We start from the raw sequence: 23609 nt of genomic DNA on the forward strand, positions 1-23609 counted from the left end.
TCCTTGGGAGTACATGGCAAGTAGGCTTTCCATAGGAAAGTGACTATCACAAATTGGCTATACCTGAATAAAAATAGGAATAAATGAGTAAAGTGACCAGTGATTTATTTTCCAAGGTGGAACACACTCGAATGTGAAAGGAGCACATTTTAACCAGGACAAATTAAGAAAGACTCTCTCAAGTAAACCAGAACATATGGCAATCAAATTTATATAGGGCGATACTAAGAAAATTATGCAGCTGATAAAGCAAGAACTGCCCACCTGGTTTAACCTGGGATATTGGCATCTTATGTATCAAAAAGATTGGCAAGAGGTAGACTAACTGAAGTCATTAAATCAATAATATGAAATATTAGAACTTTTGCTTCCAGCTGTTGTAGAGTCATTGACACAAGACTAACCATCTTGTTTTCGACGACCACAAAACTTGGCAAAATATCTGACACAACTCTTTTCCAACATTGGTCAAAAGGGCAGCACCACATGGCAATCCCTGAGAGAAGGGAAACTCAGGGGGTAAGTCCTATGATTTTTCAGACTCTCTGCCTGGGGATAATCTCCTAAGTGTGGCACAGAAGGTAAGTATGATGAGTATGATGGCTAGGGAAGCTGGAGCTACTGGAATTTGCAAAGCAGGACTCAGAGAGGAGGAAGCTGTGCAGAAGAGAGGCCTAGAAGAATGTGAAGGCTGGGCTCCACGTGGCAATCCTCAAGGATTGCCAGACAGAAACTGCTGTGGGGCCGAAAGTTAAAGAGAAATACTAGAGATCGAGCAGCTCTGATGGCTGTTGGAAGTCCAACATGACCAAATGGAAAGATCTTATTAACACATTTTTAGAATCACTGGTATTCATTCAAGACACAAAATCTGTTACAAAGCCTTGCTTTAGATTAAGAATCACACCCCAGACTAGGGCCTAGATCATGACAACAAAGCCTAAAATCAAACCTTGCCAAATGTACCAGGGAGAGAAAGTTTGAAGGGCAAGCCCACCAAGTTAGAGAAGCCTGGAAAACCCCTTAGACTTTCACAGATTAGCCCTATCATAGCTTAAAACCATGCTTTCACAAGTTTCACAATAATCAGTAAGTGGACTGACTGCTAGAGAAAAACATCAATACTCTTCAGAGGAAGATGACCAAAATATCTCCAGTATATAACCTACAGATCAAGTGAATACAAACCTACAGAGATTCAGAAAAAGGTAACCCTTAGTCAAAGAAAAAAGCAGCCAGTACAAACCATCTCCAAGATATCTGATTATTGCAGTTAGCATCTAATATATATATTCATTCTAATATGTGTGTGTGTCTGTGTGTGTATATATACACGCTAAAATAATTTTTAATCATTGTGACATTTTTTAAACTTTTAGTTTTGGGGCTACATGTGAAGGTTTGTTATATAGGTAAATATGTGTCATGAGGGTTTGTTGTACATATTATTTCATCATTCAGGTAGTAAGACCAGTACCCAATAGCTATTTTTCCAGATCCTCTCCCTCCTCTCACCTGCCTCAAGTAGACCCCAGTGTTCTATTGTTTCCTTCTTTGGGTTCATAAGTTCTTATCATTTAGCTCCCACTTAGAAGTGAGAACATGCAGCATTTGGTTTTCTGTCCCTGCATTACTTTGCTAAGGATGATAGCCTCCACCTCCATCCATGGTAAAGACATGATCTTGTTATTTTTGTATGGCAGCATAATATTCCATGGTGTATATGTTCCACATTTTCTTTATCGAGTCTGTCATTAATGGGCATTGATGTTGATTCCATGTTTTTGCTATTGTGAACAGTCCTGCAATGAACCCTTATGTTTATGTTTCTTTATGGTAAAATGCTTTATATTCCTCTTGAATAGTAGTCCTGCTTTTAGTCCTTTGAAGAATCACCATACTGCTTTCCAGAATAATCAAACTAATTTACATTCCCACCAACAGTGTGTAAGTGTTCAATTGTCTCTGCAACCTTGCCAGCATCTGTTATTTTTTGACTTTTTAATAATAAATATTTGGGATGTGAGATGGTATCTCATGTGGTTTTGATTGCCTTTCTCTAATGATCAGTGATATTGAGCTTCTTTTCATATGCTTTTTGGTCATATGCATGTTTTCTTTTGAGATGTGTCTGTTCATGTCCTTAGCCCACTTTTTAATGGGGTTGTTTTTCTCTTGTAACTTTATTTAAATTTCTTATAGATTCTGGATATTAGACCTTTGTCAGATGCATAGTTTGCAAATATTTTCTCCCATTCTGTGGGTTTTTTACTCTGTTGATAGTTTTTTTTTTTTTTTTTTTTTTTGCTGTGCAGAAGCTCTGTACTTTACATTCCATTTGTTAATTTTTACTTTTGTTATGATTGCTTTTAGTGTCTTTGTAATAAAATATTTGCCTATTCCTCTGTCCAGGATGGCATTCCCTAGGTTGTCTTCAAGGATTTTTATAATTTTTGTTTTACATGTAATTCTTTAATTCACCTTGAGTTGATTTTTATATATGGTGTAAGGAAGGTGTCCAGCTTCAATCTTCTGCATATGGCTAGCCAGTTACCCCAGCACCATTTATCGAAGAGGGAGTCTTTTCCCCATTGCTTTTGTCATATGCTCAAAGAATTAAAGAAAAGTATGACCTTAATTTTTAAACAGATATGGGATCTTAGCAGAGAAATGGAGATTATAAAAAAAAACAAAATGGAAATTCTAGAACTGAAAAGTCAATAATTGGACTGAAAATTTTTCTAAATAGGATTAGCAGATTACAGGTGACAGAAGAAAAATACAGTGGCTTTGAAGACAGAAATTATCCTATCTGGAAAAGTCTACAGTGATAAAGGAAAACAGAATTGTTGAGGTCAGGAGATCCAGACCATCCTGACCAACATTGCAAAACCCTGTCTCTACTAAAAAAAAAAAAAAAATTAGTTGGACACGGTGGTGGGTGCCTGTAGTTCCAGCTACTCAAGAGGCTGAGGCAGGAGAATCACTTGAACCTGAGAGGCAGAGGTTGCAGTGAGCCCAGATCGTGTCACTCTACACCAGCCTGATGACAGACTGAGATTCTGTCAAAAACAAAAACATATATATATATATATATATATATGTGTGTGAAAGCAAACATGAAATACAAGACAACTTCAGATAAACAAAAACTGTGAAAACTTGTCACAGCATCTGTCTACTATAGGAAATACATAACAATAACATTCAGGATGAAGAGAAATAATACAAAATGAAAACGTGCATCTATAGACAAAAAGGCATCAATAATGGCAATTAATAAATAAATATAGAAGACTATGCTGTTTTTCCTTATTTTTTCTTAGAGGACAACTGACAGCTTATAGCAAATCTGTAATAAGTTTTTTGTAACATTGTAAGGTAGGAAATAGGTAGAGTAAGAGATATAATAATAGCAGAATAACGATGAGGTGAGGAAATGGAATTATATTATTGTGAGGTTATTACATTTGTAGGAGATAAGAAGTTTCTCAATTATAGGGAGGTATAAAGTCGATAAAAGTATATTGCAGCCTCAACGAATGTCTCTCTAATAACATTTTAGTACATCTTAACATTCGAGATTTCTAACCAATTTTCATGCATCTTTCAATTCAGCTCAGGCTCCTATAGCTGCCTCCTTTGTCTCCCATTAGGTTTAGAATCAGCAGTTTAGTAGCAGTGTCTCCTAACAGTGAGAATAGGTGTCTTTTTGGTCTGACAGTCAATCCTGACAGCAGGAGACTGTACTGCAAATGAGAGAATGCATTTGGAGTGGTTTCCAAACCCACTGAGTGGATAATAGAAAGCCAATCTCCTCACTATCTCTAGAATCCATTATCCATATCAAAAGATGGTCTCTGTTCTTGACCCAAATGGAATACTTTAAGTCAATAATGGCATATTTTACACAATACCATTTCTCCTCTTTTTCTCTGTTTAAAAAAAAAAAATGTTAAATGGCCACAAGTCCAAAGAATTTAGTCACTGTCTTAATTACAGTAAAATTTTAATTAACTATCATGGTTAGGAAATTGATATTTCTAGTTAACTGAAGATTAGTTAGTAAAACTGATTGGGACTGGAGCATCCTTGAATATGTTGGGATGTGCTATGGTGATCTAGTTCTTACCTAACTTCAAAGAAGTTAATGTTTCTTTCTAAATTAAAAACAAGAAGATTGTTTCATCCCTCAACTATGTGTCTTTAGAAAACATTTTAAATAATCAGATTCAATGTAGGCAAATGCATCCTACTTACACATATTATTATTAACTTTTAAAAGAAGGCCATTATTTGAAGGAGAAAAAGCATAACGTGAAAAAGCAGAATACTTTGAAACCACATTTATTTAGGTATTCATTAAATAGTTCCCTCATACCAAACAAACAAACAAACAAGCAAACAATACTCAGTGAGCATTATTGCATATGAGGACCTGGGATCAGATGTGTATAAAAACATAAAGAAGGCAATTATCCAAGCTCTCAGAATGTTAATAGAGTGGGTGAGACAGATGAGCAACAGAGCCACAATATAATGAGATGTTACACACCATCTCACTGTAAAAGACATGTAAGCACTGTAGGAAGAATGCCATGAGGTTAGAGAGTGGAGCTTGATTCGTTCTGTCTGGGCATGACAGTCAGGGCTCTTAGTTATAAGCAACAGAAATGACTGACGAATTTAAATACAGAGAAGGATTTTTTTTTAAGTTGCATGACCCACAGAAACACCTGGAGGTCTGGTGAACAAGGTTCAGGGTCTATGAAGCCAGGCACAAAGGCCACATTGATGCCACAGAGCCGATGGAGAAGGCGTACCAGTGTGGCTGCCACTTGAACCTAGGGCTAGCCTTGTGGAGATACTGTCTCAGAAACTGACCACAGATGAAACTGCCAACAGGGCCAGTGAGGGTGACCATGATATCTCACTAGATAATTCAGAGTCCAGGGTGAGACCCTGTCCTTGGCAAAACCTATGTCCCGTACCAACACCGTGGCTGACATGGAAACCAGAAAAGCAAGTGTCGGGCATGTTGGACTTTATCACAGGAGGTTGGTTTGTCCTCCCACTTCATGTATAAAGCATGTTTGAGGTGAATCTTGAACAATAAATAGATGCTTACTATAAATAGGCAAGGAATTACACCTTCTAAGAAGGAGCCAAATGTGCAAAAACATAATTTTCAAACTGCAAGTGGTTTAGTACTGCTTGAGAATATGGCCCATATGAGAGAGGCATGGAAGGTAAAATTCCAAAGGTAGATAGTATCCAGAGCCTGAAAGTTTGTGTAGGATACTGTAATGAGTATACAGTTTACTCTCAGAGAAATGGGAAGGGATATTCTGGGATTTGAGTTTTATGAAAATCACTCTGTGCTACGGGAGATGCTCTGTGAACCGGCTGTGGGTCAACACTGCACTGAAGTAAGGCGGATTTGTCAAGAGATGATTAACTGGCTGGGCACAGTGACACACCTGTCACCCCAACGCCTAAGAACTACCAGCTTAACAGGAAATTGTATACTCTGTGATTGGCATATATTATCTAACTCTTTATATAAGCCTTGGGGTAGAGATTGTTCTCATTTTAGAGTTGAAGAAACTGAGGTTTAGAGATTTAAGTAACTTATCAAGATCATACAGCTTCTAAGTTAGAGAGCAGAGACTCAAACCAAAGACAGTCTGACCAGAAGCTTTGGCCCCTGCCACCATGCAATGTTGCTTCTTTCTCAACAGTCTTGTCTAAGTGCCAGACATTCATTTAGAACCCTCCAGGGGAAAACACCATGGGCATAATTTACAGATCAGTATGTCTAGGATTGAATTCAACATCATCTTGCAAACCTAATGTATCTGCCTCTCTTATTCAGAGACCGTTATTCCTAGCAACCTATTGTACACATCAGCAATCTTGAGTGTTTTTGGAAGCCATTCATTTTCTCTCATCCCTGATCAGCTGAAAACATCTGGTCAGTTTCCATGTCTTGCTGATTTTTCTTTTATACTTTAATACTTTTTTTTTTAGACAGGGTTTCACTCTGTCACCCAGGCTGGAGTATACTGGCACAATCATAGCTCACTGTGGCCTCAAAATCCTGGGCTGAAGTGATCCTTGCACCTTAGCCTCCTGAATAGCAGGGACTACAGACATGCACCACCACACTCAGCCAATTTTTTAATTTCTTTAGAAAGAAGGAGGTCTCACTGTGTTGCCCAGGCTGGTCTCAAACTCCTGGCCTCAAGCCGTCCACCCACTTCAGCCTCCCAAAGCAAGATTTTTTCCCCCCTCAGATCTAAATTGTTGTCATGTAGGTTTAAAAGTGAAACAAAAAATAGTAGCAGAAAGAGATTCTTGGGAAAGAGCTTGAAGTTCCTTTGTCCTCTCATATTGAAGTTTTCATTTGTTCACTTCTAATTTTTTATTCTTGCCTTTGGGAGACTTTGTTTCTTACCTCTAAGCAGGTGACTCAAAGGCAATGTCCAAATGGTCTATGTAAATTTCAGAATAATATTAAAGTTATTTTCTAAGCAGGTAACTCAAAGGCAATGTGCAAATTGTCTATGTAAATTTCAGAGTAATATCTAAGTTATTCTTTGGTGGTCCACAGTGATCCATTTCAGTAATTTTTCTGCTATCAGGTCTTGTCTTCCTCCTCTATTTTTTTGAGACTTGGATGGAGAGCTAATTTGGGCACTCTTGCTGCTGAAAAATGATTCTAGATCTCAACCCAGAATGGGTGAAATACGAATGCAACTGTAATCACAAGGGTTAACTTTTTAATTAATCTCTTTGTTAGCAATGAGCAGAGTTACCAGTGCTGAGTAGCTCCCTGACATGTGCCACGTTAAAAACAGGCAGCCATAGCTACTTTACAGCATAATATTATCTCCTGTGGGAGCAGATGAATTTGTGATTTTTTTTTGAAAATGACAAAATGATTTATCACCTCCCATAAGCACTGCCATCTACCTGGCAGGAATGATGTATCCCCTGGCATCCTCCATCCAGTGGGAACAAACAGGTTTGATGGATAAAAGACTAAGCCAAGATTAAGAAAAGCGCAAGAAAAATTTTATCAAAAAAGTGAGAGGTTTTTTTTTTGCATGTCTTATTAACAAGATGTGTGGCAGAACACATTTAATGAAACACAGTCATCATTCAAGCCTGTATGTGAATGCCTGTTTAATTTTATGTGCTTGATGATTTATAGGGTAAGCATCAATGGAAACAAATATAAAGGCTGACTTCAACTGGGACAAATGACCATTATCAATATCTCTACATAGATGAACCCAAAAGGAGAGTCATATTAAATAGTGCAGTTGCTTGTTCTGACTATAGTTGGGAAAGGAAAACTTTGCTGGTGATAAATGACTGCCTTTTCTTCGCTTTCAGTTACTCTCAATTGCAAACAAATAACTTTCAGTTGAATCTAAAATCCAATGTTCTTAAAGTAAAAAGAGCTTAGGAAATGAAGTTCCCGAAAGAAACTACTTTGTTGTTGAGTGCCGTAAAATACAAATGAGACAGCATGAAAATTGAAGCCGAAAATACTCAGGCACAGAAGGGAAATTAGGAAGTGGCTACCAAGAGAATTAGACACAAGAAAGGAATGTAAAAGATAGACACATCTGTGTGTTCTGGGGCTGGACTCTTACATATTTATGGACTATTTCAGCTTCCTACCCCACCTGCTGCATAAGAATCTTATGAAGATTTGAGCTATTTGGGTTCAGTAGGGAGTGAAGAAGTGCCACATTTTGTCTTGTTAATAATAACTTTAAATAAATCAGAATTACGTGAAACTAAAGATGCATTTTAGAAACTAACATGTTGCAGTTTGTCAATGATTTGCCCTGTTCTATGGAATAAGAATCATGAAGAATAGGAATCTGTACACAGAATAAAGTTGCAAAGGTTATAGAAACTGCATTTGAGATAAACAAGAAACATGCCTACATTTTTGTTGTTGTTGTTCTTCCACAGTCTTTTGGTCAAATTAATTTTCAAAATGCAATGTAAATTGGAGACTTTTTACATTTCTAAAGTAAGACTTGAGGACAAGGGTCTGTTTCTAGAAGTGTGTCTGCTGTATGCCTGAACAGCAGGAAGAGGCAATTGATTTTATAAACCATTTCTGGCCCTGATTTTCTCCATATTATTTTGCCCTCCAGATCTTACTTTCTTCAGTGTATTATTGCTAATTTGAAGATATGTTTGATATCAAAGAGCCTTGAGATCCCAGGAAGTTGTGTGTGTGTGTGTGTGTGTGTATTTATGTATATATGTAAAATATATTTGTGAAGATAATAGTTTTATCCAAACTTATTATAATTCTAATTATACAAAAGTGAGATATAACATAATTGCATTGTGACATATATCTAGACATATGATATACTCATTGTCAGAAAAAAAATACCACTAGGTTAAAGATTTTTTTTTAAGGCAGGTAGTGACTCAAATAGAAAGACCCATTATTACCATGTCTCTGATTTACCTTCTGCCAATTTCCACATATTTCTATTCCACTAAAGGGTCATACACCTACTTTCATTGATTTCAAGCAGTAGAGTGTATGGAATGTGAGGACAGAGCATCTGAGCAAGTACGTTGCTCTGAGATCACCTAGCTGATTAAGTGCATGGGATTTGGGGGCAGAGTGTCTGAGTTGATATTTGGCTCTGATGCTATATAGCTGCAGAGCTTAGACATGTTAATCACATTCTCTTCAATATTCTCAATATAGATTTTCGAGAATACTGGAACCCATCTCAGAGTGTAAGTGTAAAGATTAAATGAATGAATATTGATAAAACACTTAGAACAATGCCAGGTATATGGTAAGTGCTCAATTCTTGAATTTATAATTATTTCAGTGGATTTGCAATAAGAATAGCTCTACCATTTTACAGAACTTATCGAAAAGCAGAGTATCTGATATCTTGACCCAAATATATTAGTCCTAATACTATTTGAGGTGTTTAGAGATTCCAAGCCATTCTTGAGTTTATTTATGCTAACCATTTATAAACTCATATTTGAAAAACATCTGTGAAAGTTCAATTCTTTTAGAGTGCTTAACTTGGTGTTATTTACAATAACCTATATATTACTCTTATAATCAATGTTTTGTGAGAACAATAATCAGATACTGTCATCTAAACTTTCCTATATTTGAAAAACATCTGTGAAAGTTCAATTCTTTTAGAGTGCTTTACTTGGTGTTATTTACAATAACCTATATATTACTCTTATAATCAATGTTTTGTGAGAACAATAATCAGATACTGTCATCTAAACTTTCCTATTTACTAATTCTATAAATAAGTGTTTTTCTTTATTAAATATAATTAAAAATAATAAGAGCCAATTACTTCTTGCTGAAGGGCTTCCATTCATTCTCAGTATTCCTTTTGCTACTGTGGCCCAAGAAATTCTGACAATATTTCACACAGCAAACATTTTTTATTTCTGTCTGACTCAGATTAACCTTCTGCCCTGTGTATTTATCTGTAGCCTCTATGTAATCTTACAAAAACTTCCGCAATAGATACAAATTTGGCATTCTGTGTATGTTTCTCAGCTATATACCTGCTCTATGAATGGTATGATGATTTTATAGCAGACAATCATTTATTCATTAGGGTGCCTATCAACTTGTCCAGTAGTGTATTGACCTTGTCTTCAGGAAGCATTTTCCTTTAGGACTCTTCTCATTATCATACACTCCATCTCATTTACTGTATTACCTTTCTTCACTCTTCTTACAAGCACTTGCAGTTTTGTTGTGAGCTATCAATCTATCTGGTTTACTTTTATTTTTAATTTAGAGGATCTAAGAGGATAGTTGGTACCAAATCAATGCATTATACTAATGTAGATATGTATCAGATCATATTTTGCCCAAATGGTGAGCCATGGTTTTGTATCCTTACTTTCTTTCATCCATCACATTTTTTCCAATCTATAAATCACAGCTACTATCCCCATCCTCTCACAGTCATTTCATTCCTTTAGCCTTGATACTTTGCTATACTGACAAAGGTGTTCAGACTCCTTGCCTACTCCCTGATTAGCTACTCCAGTCTTTTCTTTCTTTGACCTGTCTTCAGCTTTTGCTTTGCAGACTGATCTGGCCTTTACACCAACTGAATTTTTATTCTTTGTTGAATTAACTCCCCTTTTCCACATCCTAACAATGTACATTCTCCCATATTGATCTTCAGGTCTTTGCTTTCTATTTCTTAAAATTTCAGAGCTCAGAGTGGCTTTCCAGAAGAACCCAGGAAGAACACACTCCAGGCCAGGGGTCTGAAAACCCAGTCAAAAAGGAGCCCTCCCTACCATGAGAAATGATTGCAAGACAGTAAATTACAGGGTTGGGTTTTTTTACTTAATATTTAATTTTTTTACATGCTGAACATTTTATTAATGTTAAGTTTAAAAGCTTTACATTTGGGTTACACTAAGATATAGGGCAGCTACTTCTTAAAGATGTTATCTGCTGGCATTGGGTTGTTGGGTTAGGAGTAATGGAGCTTGGCTGTTTTTTTGCTAAGCAGTCACTGTTTATAAATTCACAATCTTGGTCTACGACTTGGCTCAGTAACATTAGGCTCTCTTCTTCCTCGCTAAAGTGCTTCTCCATGATGTTCAAAGCTGACAGGCTAATCTGACGGTTCTCATGCAGTTGTAAAGCTTCAATTCTATCAATTCCACCGAGTTCTTCTATCAGAAGACACACGTTTTCCTTCTCAGACAGTTTCTCTGCCACCTTGAGGATGAAAGAGATGACATCGAGGATGATGAACAATTTTAACATCTCGGGAGGTGAGCAGATTCACCAGGGGATCCAGGATCCCAGAATGGACGAGCTGGATCAGCTGAACCATGGTGGCCCCGTTACAAAGTTTGCCACTGTCCAGATAGCCTCTTTCTGGACTTTAAATTCTCCATGTTTTAGCACAGCCACCAAGAGAGGCAAGACGTTGTAGGCAAGCAGCTTCTGGATGTGGTGACAGGGTCCTGCCGCCACGTTGCTCAGGGCCCAGGCTGCCTCCTTCTGAATAGAGGGCTTGTTGTGCTGGAGGAGCTAGGGGAGCACGTTCAGTATGACCGTGTCTATGGCTCTCTGCGTCTGTTCATCTGTGCCCATGACAATGTTCCCCACGGAGCGGAGAGAAGGGGTCAAGACGTTGAGCTCTAAGCTGATCAAGAGCGCCACCAGCCAGGGCAGGAATCCCGTGTCAAACACTTGTCCGATGCGCTTGCTGCAGCTGTCAGTGAGGTAGTGCCAGCAGGCGTCGGAGAGAACCTCACTGTCATGGTGCTGTCGGAGGTGGAGGAGGGACGGCAGTATCTGCTTCACCGCAGTATCGCAAGGGTACGGGTTCTTGTTTCCGCAAAGGTTCGATAAGGTCCACGTGATATTCTGCAGGAATGTGATTGGAGGGTGTGTGAAATCAAGGCCAGCAGATGTGGGATACCATTGCTTGAGATGATCTTATCTCTGAACTCTGGGCCATCACCAGCTATGTTACCACCAAGAGCCCACACTGCCTGTTCACACACAGCCAGGTTGGGGAGAGACAGGAGCGCGATCAAGGGCTGGATGGCTCCCCCTTCTACCACAGCTCGAGTCTGCTCCGAAGTCCCTGCAGCAATGTTGGTGAGGGCCCAGGAGGCCTTTAACTGCAAGAAGAGGGAAAGAGATGACTTCAGGAACTCCACCATCCTGAGAATGAGGCCCGCTTGGACGACCAATTTCAGAGGGGAGTTCTTTTCCTGCGATAGCATTTTTCTGGCTGTCTGGGTGGCCTGGAAACACAGGGCTGGATCTGAGCTATTCACACCTTGGATTATTTCACCCAGAGTGAGGCTGACCGCCACCCCTTTGGCTGTTTTTTCAGAAGGTGTGTCAGGGCAGAAGCTGGTGATATTCCTTCTCTTTAAGGTCTGTTCATCTTTCTCAGCCTTTCAGGGCTTCAGGCTGGCTGCCATCCTCTGCTGTCGCCTCAGAGATGCATCTTTGCCTCGGTACTTAAATTTTCTCAGCCTCTCTTCTGGAGCATCTAAGCTCAGCATATTGGTGGGTAGTAGTAAGTTACTTGGCCAGGAACGGCCAAAAAAATTTTAATTGTCGTTGGTATATATTGTGGGATACGTTAAATATTTTGGTATAAACATGAATGAGTAATCACAACACAGAAAACTGGGTATCCATCACCTCAAGCTTTTATGTTTTAGGATAAACAAATCAATTATACTCTGTTCGTTATTTGTAAATCAATGATTAGCAATTATTGACTATAGTGTCACAGGGTTTTCTTTTTGTTTACTTCAAAAATAAAGGAATGAAGAAAGAGGGGAGTCAAACAGTATAGATTATATACACATGCATTCAATAATTAGTTAAATATACCACTAATTTTGGCTGGCCGTGGTGGCTCATGCCTGTAATCCCAGCACTTTGGGAGGCCAAGGCGGTCAGATCACCTGAGGTCAGAAGTTTGAGATCAGCCTGACCAACATGGAGAAACTCTGTCTCTACTAAAAATACAGAATTATCCAGGCATGGTGGTGCATGCCTGTAATACTAGCTACTTGGGAGGCTGAGGCAGGAGAATTGCTTGAACCCAGGAAGTGGAGGTTGCAGTGAGCCAAGATTGCACCACTGCACTCCAGCTTGGGCTACAGAGTGAGACTCTATCTCAAAAAAAAAATAAAAATAATAATTCACCAATTTCAAAATGTACAGGTCATAAAACATTAAGACTCTCCATCATGCATCCATTAAGTCTAGGTTACACATCTTGCCTTCTGCTATTTTTTTGCTTTTGAAACCTCTTTAAATGTTTATATCTTTATCTGTAAAATGTGGTAACAATGTTTGCCTTGGGTTAAGAGGGCTATTCAGGGATCTGAATAAAATAATGTGTATAGAAGTTATTTGAAGCTTCTATTCTGTAGATATCAAGCAACAAAATATTTCAGCTTTTGAAAGAGAGCAAGAGAGCTAAAAAGCTTATCTCTGGTAATCTACTGGTTAGGAAACACACCAAACACACACAGACACACACATACACGTACACACATATACAGACACCAGTTTGGAATATTAGAGAGATCTTTATAGGGAGGGTCAAAGTTTATTGTCTTAGTAACTGCTCTGTTAACAGTTAAAAGCTAGGCTATTTTTCTCCAGTTAATTCATTTTTCTGATCTCCAGTTTTCTTATGTAAATGAAAGTAGAGGCAGGGACTTGGACAAGAACAATTAAGGGCCCTGTCAGCTTGAATTTCTATTACTCTCTCTTATTTACCTACCATGGTAGTTGGCATGGCGTCTAATTTCATACCATTTATTTTCCACTGTACCATTGGCTGCCATAGAAAACCATGCTCAGTCTCTTTTGGTGGTTTACCTCTGACAGTAGTCATTGCTTCATGGATTTTCCTAGAAGAATGCCATTAAAAACAATCTTGATTTTTTTTTTTTTTAAGAAAGAAGTGAAAAATCAATTGAGCCAAACATTTACTTTGGAAAACAAATGGTTGGTTATCTTATAAATGTTTTAATTGGCAAAGAAGAAAGCTGCCTGTTTACCAAATTGACCATAAAAATGACTAGTCTGTGTATTTTCCTATTTTTTGCTCTTTAGCCATTAGGGTTATTTTAGGACAGAGAGCTCTTCCTGTCTATTTCGGTCTTCTGTTAGTTATCTGAACAACTTTTATCAGTGTGTCAGTTGGTTTAGCCTTTATACTTCTAGTAATTATATACTGCATATATTAGGAGCTTAATGAAATGTTTTTTTTTGTAATAATAGCAAATATTTATAGAGTTTGTGGTATGTACAGTTCTCAGCACTTAACCTGTTAAATAAGTTAAGATTTACAATAGCCCTAGGAGTTGGGTGGTATTATGTTTGTGTATTTTACAAATAAGAAGCAGAGGCATAAAGTGGCTAAGTCATTAATCTACCTTTATCTTCTTATTCACATGATGAGATTCTTTTTTTCTTTTCTTTTTTTTTTTTTTTTTTTTAGTCTTCCTCTGTTGCCAGGCTGGAGGGAGTGCAGTGGTACAATTTTGGCTCACTGCAACTTCTGCTTCCCAGGTTCAAGCAATTCTCCTAACTCAGCCTCCAGAGTAGCTGTGACTACAGGTGCATGCCACCACACCAGGCTAGTTTTTTGTATTTTCGGTAGAGACAGGGTTTCACAGTGTTAATCAGGATGATCTCAATCTCCTAACCTCATGATCCGCCTGCCTCGGCCTCCCAAAGGGCTGGGTTTACAGGCATAAGCCACCATGCCCAGACCCACGATGAGATTCTTAAGTTTTTACTCCTCATCAATCAATTATTTTTTGAAATACTTATTTCTATATTCATGACCTCTGATACATAGATAACCTTAAATTTTTGAATCATTATTTTAAATTTTAATATAGGCTTCCATATTTTATTCCTGTTCATATCAATTTCATTCTCTTCACCAGTTGTCTGCCTCATAAAAGCCATTTCTTCTTATAATAAAGCATTGTCTGGATCTTCAGGTTAGTGTTCCTTTCAATTTTTCCTAATGTAACGGTAAGATTACATATTTAATTTTCTCATGATTTTATATAAAGTCAATGAATAAAATATATAAGGTGCTCATGTCCCTGTTCCATTTCTGCCTGGGTAATTTGAAGCCCCTTCTTACAGCGAATGATGAGTGTTCCATTTTCAGCTCCACATTCTACTGAGGTACAAAATTTCCTATCCATGCTATTTTGTCCTCTGATTTACTAAATTGGTAAATAACAGGTACTGAATTTTCTGAGATACAGAGCACAGCCTGAGCTATCATGAGAATTTCTCCCTAACTCCATCCCCACCTAGAGCGACTTTACCTGTAAGAACTAAATCACACAGTCATCATGTGCCCCAGTTGATACCTTTGGGCCACGTGCTCTCTGGGGGTTTCTTCCACTGAAAGACCATACAGATAAAAGAATACCCCTGTAGTTACAAAATGACTTTTTATTCTCTGCTAGGCACTGACTCTGAACTTGTGATTGAAGTCTGGTTACACAGATAATATGTCAGAGCCTGCATATGTTGGCCTTAATCTGCCTGATTCATGATTTGAAGAAATTTCTCCCAGATCAATATTGATCTTAAGTTTTCTTCTTTTTCTCTGTGACACTGTGGGTCATATAGCCACATCATCACAATTTAATTCAAAATGTGTAAATTGAATGACCAAAAACCAAACCTATCCAAACCTGCAGACTGAGCAGTGACCAAGACAGATGGTACCCTTGCCTTCATGGGCCTTCAAGGCTGAGAGGAGAAATACACTTTTAACAAGTCACCCTGTATGCATGATGAGTTTAATGGGAGTGGAAGAGCAGCATGCTAGACATGTTTACAGTCATCATGCATCATGTAAAAATGCCCAAAGTACCTTATGCACTACTTTCACCTTTCTCCATGTGAAAACTAGTTTTGTTTGATTTTGCCTTGACTCGCTTTTGAGAGTAGAGAGCAATTGCAATCACTTGAAAGCCTGGATCATTTTCTCCCGTAAGTATCCAATCTAACAAAATAGCAGGTGTCAAAATACCAGTGGCATTAATTCTAGCAGACTCTTCCACTTCCTTACATTTTCATAAAAGAGAAACCTAGTTAGCCACAGTTCTCATTCCTGAAAGAACTGTTTTACAGTTGGATTTGCTTGTTTAACGATGTTTCCGCTAAGTCCAGAGTGTTATTTTTCCATACAGAAAGAGGTAGTAGATACTTCAGTTACTTCAACATCGTTCTTCTTAATAGCCTCAACAACTTTTGCTTGGTAAAAAGGAAAACAAATGATAGATGAAAATTAACAAGAATATAATTACAGAGAACAAACCAAGGGAAACAGTCTTAAGTGCTATTGTCAGAAATGATGCATCTATTAAACACCATGGCTGACACCAAGGTGAAGAAAATAGGTACTTCACGTTCAACAATGAGATTCTAAATTCATTTTCCAACATATAAATGGATTCGATATAACACATATTCCTTCTTTTTTTTTTAAATATCCAAAAAAGTAGCATCTGTTAATATAATCACATACTATTTTAATATGAAAGAGTATAATTATTATGTACTATTCTAAGTTTTAAGAAGAAAAAATTAATTGAAAAGACTTTTTCATATATTCTTGCTGTTGACTAGATACTGTTCAACACTGACTCTATTTTGTATTTATAATTGAATACAACATAAATTAACTTGTTATTTGAAGTAAAATGCATACAGCAAAACTAAGGCTTAAATGGAAGTTAAAGGACCTTTAAGATGAAAGTCTACATTGAGGCTCTGCTTCACCTGATCTTTAAAAGAGAGTGACAAGTACACTAACTCCATTATAGAGCAGCAGGTAGCAGAAGTGAAAACCAGAGAGAGAACTAATTCTTTTATCCACCATTGTTATTTAACAAAATTAAATATTATTGTTGAGTATAATATACTATCATTCTTTTTAAAGAATCCAAAAGACTCTCCCACTCTTGAAACATTGTACATTTGTAGTGTTTCTGAGATGTAAAGAATATATAGTGGTGTGTGTCAGACCAAGGTATTAAGAGTTTTAATAATTTACTCAAGGTTTTCCAATTATTCAAGGAAAGAGAAAAGTCAGGTCTTTAAAATTTCCAAATGCTCATTTTTGCACCATTTTGTGCAGTTATGTATATACTTTGGAAAACATGATCCTGATTATGATTTGTCAAGGTGTGACTTGGCCTATCACCTATGCCAATTCCATATCAAAAGCAATAAGAGCAAGGAAAGTTAATCCAAAAAATTCTGAAAACTCTCAGAGATCACCCAGCTAAGTGTGTTGAGGAGGTCAAGAAGTTGTTCAAGAAAAAAGCCAAGGTAAGAGCTTCCAGAGAAGAGTCAATTTTTTGTTAATCATGGAGCGTTGGCCTTCAGAAAAGGAGTATACCATAGCCATGGATGCCTTCATTGGCCCTGCAGCAGGACATTTTGGTATTGCTGGATTTCTATATTTTATTTATTTTTGTAGATTTAGGCAGTACACGTGCAGTTTTGTTACATGGATATGCTGTGTAGTGGCAAAGTCTAGGCTTTTAGTTTAACCATCACCCAAGTAGTGGACATTGTTCTCGATAGATAATTTCCCATCCCTCACCCCCTCTTTCACCCTTCCATCTTTTCGAGTCTCCATTGCCTATTATTCTATTCTCTATGCCCATGCGTACACATTATTTAGTTCCCACTCATAAGTGAGATCATGTGGTATTTGACTTTCTGTTTCTCAGTTATTTCACTTAGGATAATGACCTCCAGGTCCATCCACGTTGCTGCAAAAGACATGATTTCATTTCTTTTTATGGCTGAGTATTATTCCATGGGATATATCTACTTTTTCTTTACGCAGCCTATTGATAGACACTTAAGTTGCTTCCATGACTTTGCTATTGTGAATGGTGCTATAATGAACATACACATGCACGTGTCCTTTTTACTGTAATGGTTTCTTTTCCTTTGGGTAGGTAGCCATGAAAGAGACTGCTGGATCAAACAGTGGTTCTGGTTTTAGTTCTTTGAGAAATTGGAGCAGGATATTTAATGGGTTATCAGAAGATAGAGCAGAACGCAGGTTGCGTGATAGGGGCTGCTCTCAGAGTCCGCAGAGCTCCCACAACACTCAAGACAGACAGCATCTGGTTCTCAAACCCTTCGTCTGTGAAAAAGGTGAACTGCTTTTAGAACATTTCAGAAGAATTCACTTGTTAGGGTAGGGAAGTGGCAGTTTTTTCACTGCTATTGGTCTGGACACAGGTGGATATGGTTAAAATGTTCTGTCCTGATGGGCCAGCTTTGGCCAGTGTTTTTTTTCTTTGGCTAGACCAAATAGGCCTTTTAGGGAACTTTCACTTGGGAAGTAGGCCTTTTGGGGAACCCATACACATTTCGGGGTTGCGGCCTTTTCTATTGGCCAGGTAGGGACACATAAGAAACCAGGCAAAGACAAACAAACAAGAGGGAATTCCTCTAAGTGGTTCCTTGATTCCTGAAGTCCCTGAACAAATAGCTTTTTTTTCCTTTACCTTCAGAGTCTTCTATAGGTAATTTTCATATTTTCTCCAGGGTTTTTTTTCCTTGTGATCAGCTGGAAGAATACAATGGAATGCCTTTACTCCATCTAGGACTCTAGTGTCATAGTAAAAAAAAAAAAAAAAAAAGAAACAGAAAAAGAAACATGGTGACTAGTCCCATCTACCTGCTAATTTAGATTGTTAATGATTAATTAGATCTCATTTAATTTCTTTTTCTTGGTACCTATCTTGTGAGAGTGGTTTCAAAATTTTATATATTATCTTATCATTAGAGTTATAATGCACTCCGGGAATTTTTGATTCCATAATTCTCAGGCAGGCTTAGGAGATCTCTTTTATTTCCTCCTTCTTGTTTTAATCGCTTTCCTAGTAATTCCGGTGATGAGTCTAGTTGTAAATTGCTGGCTTCAAGTGTTAATTCAATTTAATAGCCTTTGTATATGTCAAAAGCAAACTTGTTTATTAAGTTAAAGGTTTCACAGAATAACAACATTTTTCTATTAAAAAAAAGTAGGCCAACATATAAGGAAGAAAAGGATGTAATTCCTATAGTTGTGATATAATAGATAAATATATATAGATATAGATATATAGTTGTTTTTTTTTTTTTTTGAGATGGAGTTTCACTCTTGTTACCCAGGCTGGAGTGCAATGGCATGATCTTGGCTCACTGCAACCTTCGCCTCCTGGGTTCAGGCAATTCTCCTGCCTCAGCCTCCTGAGTAGCTGGGATTACAGACACGCACCACCATGCCCAGCTAATTTTTTGTATTTTTAGTAGAGACGGAGTTTCACCATGTTAACCAAGGTGGTCTCGATCTCTTGACCTCGTGATCCACCGGCCTCGGCCTCCCAAAGTGCTGGGATTACAGGTGTCAGCCACCGCGCCCAGCCCGATATATTTTTTAAATTTGTGTTGTTTCTTTCTGTATTGAAAAGAAGTGTTCTAATGTATTTATTATAAATAATTTAAAAATTCAGAATTATCCAGTTTAAACCTAAACCCTCAGAAATAACCAAAATTAATATGTGTATCTTTACTTTTAAAAGTGGGATCATACTGTTTGTAAACCGTTGGAATGCTTCTTTTTGTACAACTTATTGTGACTACTGTTTGCATTTCATTAGAAATATTATTGTAAAATAATATTAATTATTCACCTATCATCAAAAATTTAGATTTAAACCAAAGGCCAACTACCAAGAGTCTTGGTAGATCAAGACCTACTTATTAAGATTGATTATATTTATACTCTTTGTAAGAGAAGAAAATAACTTTGTCCTCTGCCCATCTTAGGTTCATTGACTATGGCTCTGCAAATTAGACAGACAAAATAAAGATTAACAAGACAAAAAAACAAACAGAAGTTTATTAACACATGCATACACATGGGAGAACTCCGTGATGAGTAACTCAGAGCTGCTTAGAATTTAGGCTTAGACTGCATCCTAACAAAAGAACAGTACATTTACAGAGAAGTGACCAGACAAAATAAAAGGATTTTGAGCTTCTGGGGCAGAAAGTTGTGGGACAAGTATAGGGGAAACTGATGGTAGATGAGGGCTAGCTAGTAAGCTTCATTTGCATAGCATCTCAGTGCCATCTTTTCTCCAGTGATAAGGTCATTCTCCCATTCCTTGTACTGGAAGCTGAGCAGGGGTAGGGTCTTCGTAAGAGGAATTCACGCTCTGTTTTCAGGCAGATACAGGGAATGGTAGAGAGTTCATCCGCTGTGGCTTTTTCTCAATTGCCTGAAAGTGATCCTTCTTCCAAAGTGGCACATTTTAGGGTGACATAACTAAGAACCCCTTCACCTTCCTTCCCGAAGATAGCACACCATCTTACACTACTGATGCAGCAGGCTGCCCTGAAATTCTACCAAAATGTGGGGATTCGTGGCTTTAACTTAAACATTAACTTCTCTATGCTTTTTTGAACCCTTCAGTTACCACTAATGATTTCTGATCCCATTTTGCAGAATACATTTGCTCATCTAAATCCATGTCCTCCCTCCATTTTCTCAAATTCTTTCTTTGTGTGTCCTGGATCTCCAGCTCTTTGATCAACTAACTGTCCTGTAGCCTCGACTTCTTCTCTAATGATTTTTTTTTAATTCCTTGCCCTAACAGAAACAGGCTGTCCCTGGAGGACAGTGCTTTCACTGTGGCTCTCTCAGTGGAAGCTGGTTAAGTGTTCACAAGTCAAATGGTTAAAATTCAAACCCAGAAGGGAGATAGGTGTCCTCATCCATCCTTGTTTCCTTCAAAGCTTTGGTCCTCCCTCCTCTTTCAGAGTCGTCTAGCTTCTTTGAGGCATGTGCCATCTGGCTACCCTGTTTGCTATTCCTCATACTTGCTGGCATCATCCTTCTTACGTTTATTGATTTTTATCTTTGACCTGTATTTATTTCCATTCTTGTAATCATTCTTAGTGAACTAAGCATCCATGAGTTTATATTTCAAATGGTCTTGGTCCTTTCAATTCTCCTGAACTATCTCTAATTAGCTTTTCTTCTATACTTTCATATCTTTTCATTCTTTTTGTCACATTCTGGACATTGTCACCACATGCAGTTATAGTATTTCGATTTCACTGTTTGTGACCATAATGCTGTATGTTACCAGGCTATGGAATCAATCTAGTACTTTCACCGCAATATTCCCTGTTCTTATTCAGCTTCTCAAACTATTGACCTCAAACCAGTTTTTACATATTTCATCATTTTTCTCATCTTCCTTTACTTCCATTCTTACCAAAATTAAATTCCATTATCCATGATTGAGGGTATTCTCTTGGAAATATTGTCAGTTTCCTTTTACCTTTCTTCATGAATCATGTTTATTGGGAAAAACTTTACTTTCAAATGAATCCCAACTACCCGTCTTTTCAGTGACTACATTAGAGTAGCTAAAGTAGATGAAGAAAATTTTAAATGCTGGGGTAGCTGGTAACATAAGCCTTTATCACCTCTACCTTTCCAGACTCACCAAAACAACAACAACAAAATAAAGCCATATAAATCTACAAGGGCAGGGCAATGAAGAATGAACAAGAAAAGTTAATAACATTTTAGAAGATAAGCTGTAGATGGCAGAGTGACTTATCTGAGTGGAAGAGCTGGAAACTGTGTATTTCTATTTCAGATATCACTGTTTCTGACCATAGTATAATATACTATGGTTCTGTATTCTTTGAGGCACTAGAGTATACAGCCCTATGCAGAAGAAGCTATCAATGAGGAGCAAATGCATTCACTTTACAGACACCTTAGGAGGTCCAGGAATTAAAGATAACCTGCACCTCACACCGCAGAATGAACCACTAAATTGGAAAGAAAAAAAGAAATTGCTTGCTACCCTGTAAGGAGTTCTTTGGTATCCAAACTCCAGCTGCACCTCATGAGACCCCACCTCCATCACCACCTCTCAATTAGGGAGATTTACTCTCTAGAAAAAAATGCACCAAACCTTTGGACTGAGGCTAGGTTCTGTGACTCACACCTGTAATCCCACTGCTTTGGGAGGCTGAGGCAGAAGGATCACTTGAAGCTGAGAGTTAGAGACCAGCCTGGACAACATAAGCAGATCTCATCTCTATTTAAAAAATGAAAAAGAGAAAAACAAACAACAACAAGACCTTTGGACTCAGTAACAGCTTACTTAGCAGAGAACAGCTATAAGGTACTGTTCCAGTGTTTTAGTCCTTTGGGGCTGCTGTAACAAAATACCACATGATGCAGTTTTGGTCTGTGTCCCTGCCCAAGTCTCATGTTGAAGTGCAATCCCCAGTGCTACAGTTGGGGCCCAGTGGTGGGAGGTGTTTGGGTCTTGGGGATAGATCCTTCGGGCTTAGTGCTATCTTCACAATAGTGAGTGAGTTCTCATGAGAGCTGGTCATTTAAAAGCGTGTAGCACCTCCCTGCCACTGTCTGTCTCTCTTGCTTACTCCTGCTTTCGCTGTGTGATGTGTTGGCTTCCCCTTTGATTTCTGCCATGATTGAAAGCTGCCTGAGGCCTCACCAGAAGCTGAACAGATGCAGCACCATGCTTTCTGTACAGCACGCAGAACTGTAAGCCAGTCAAACCTCCTTTCTTTTTAAATTGCCCAGTCTCAGGTATTTATTAACGGTAATGCAACAAGGGCCTGACACACCATAGAGGAGGTAATTTATGAACAACAGAAATTTCTCATAGTTCTGGAGACTGGGAAGTCCAAGACCAAGGTGTTGGCAGATTCAGTGTCCACATTGAGCATTCTCTAGTTCATAGATGGTGTCTTGTTGCTGTGTCCTCACATGAGGGAGGGGGCAAGGCAGCTCTTGGGGCCTCTTGTATAAGGGCATTAGTCTGGTTCATGAGGGCTCCACCATCATGAGCTCCATACCTCCCAAAGACATCACCTCTGAATATCATTAAATTGGTCATTAGGTTTTCAATAAATTTATGGAGATACAAACATTTGGACCATAGCACTAAATAACTTCCCATTTGTTTGTTTAGGGGAGAGAATCTATTCTCATTTCTTTCCTGGTTCCTGGGATACTAGCAGCCACTCTTAGACCTTCCCCAGGCCAAACTCACACTGCCACCACAAAGTGAAAGATGGAAGTGTCTCTCAATGGGGAGGCTAAATTACACCAGAATGAAGCCTTGAAAATTCTATAATACGGCATGCACCAAGAGAAGGAGGCTGATGGTCTAAAACATAGCCCATCAGTCACCCAGATCAGCCCGTGCTAGACACCCATTGATCATCTTTTCAGGGCTTTCCTCATCAATACCCCCAGAAAGCTGAGAGTAACCAAATGTGGGAGAACACTGCAAATAAGAAAGGCAGATTAAAACTAATAAATTAACAGATTCTGGTCAAAAAGTATAACCCCAATGAAACAGAAATGATATAGAGATCTGAAGAAAAACATTGAATTCTATTTGATATGTGCAAAGAGTTAGAAAATATACCTGGTATCTGAAAAAGTAATGACTAGAGGAAAAAAGGGATTAAGGAAATTAAAATTCAACACTTGAAAATGTTAGACATTGACAAAAAATACTGGAATATAAATTCAGCCCCTTCTCTTCCAAAAAAAGACTATAAATAAAAGGAAAATATGGGGGAAAAAAGAAAATTTAAGGGTCAATTCAGAAGGTTCAATATCCAAATAGTAGAAATTCCAGCAAGAGAAAACAGAAAATAAAGCAGGGAGAAAATGGTAAAATAAATAATGCAAAAATTTCCCCAGATTGATGACCGCCTCTAACTTCCAGGTACAGTGAATTAGGAAAAACTTATGCCAAAGCCCTCCTTACGGAGATTTCAGGGAAACTGATATGGCAGCACTATCCATTAACATTATTGTGAATATAACTGTCTACATATAAAGATTCATGAATACTGAAAGAATCACTGGAATATGGAAGATCCTGGAGCAATCTTCTTAGAAACTGGAAGATAATAGAGCTATCTAGAAGCT

General features: G+C 38.0%; 1 protein-coding gene and 1 pseudogene across 3 annotated transcripts in view; one reads left to right on the plus strand and one right to left on the minus strand.

Moving 5' to 3' along the window:
• MALRD1 (MAM and LDL receptor class A domain containing 1) overlaps positions 1-23609 on the plus strand; it is a 619714-nt gene that overhangs the window by 535371 nt on the left and 60734 nt on the right. The window lies entirely within an intron of this gene.
• On the minus strand, positions 10475-12250 carry LOC103794137 (importin subunit alpha-8 pseudogene; annotated as a pseudogene).

This window comes from Callithrix jacchus, chromosome 7, assembly GCF_049354715.1.
Source record: "Callithrix jacchus isolate 240 chromosome 7, calJac240_pri, whole genome shotgun sequence".
NCBI lineage: Eukaryota > Metazoa > Chordata > Mammalia > Primates > Cebidae > Callithrix > Callithrix jacchus.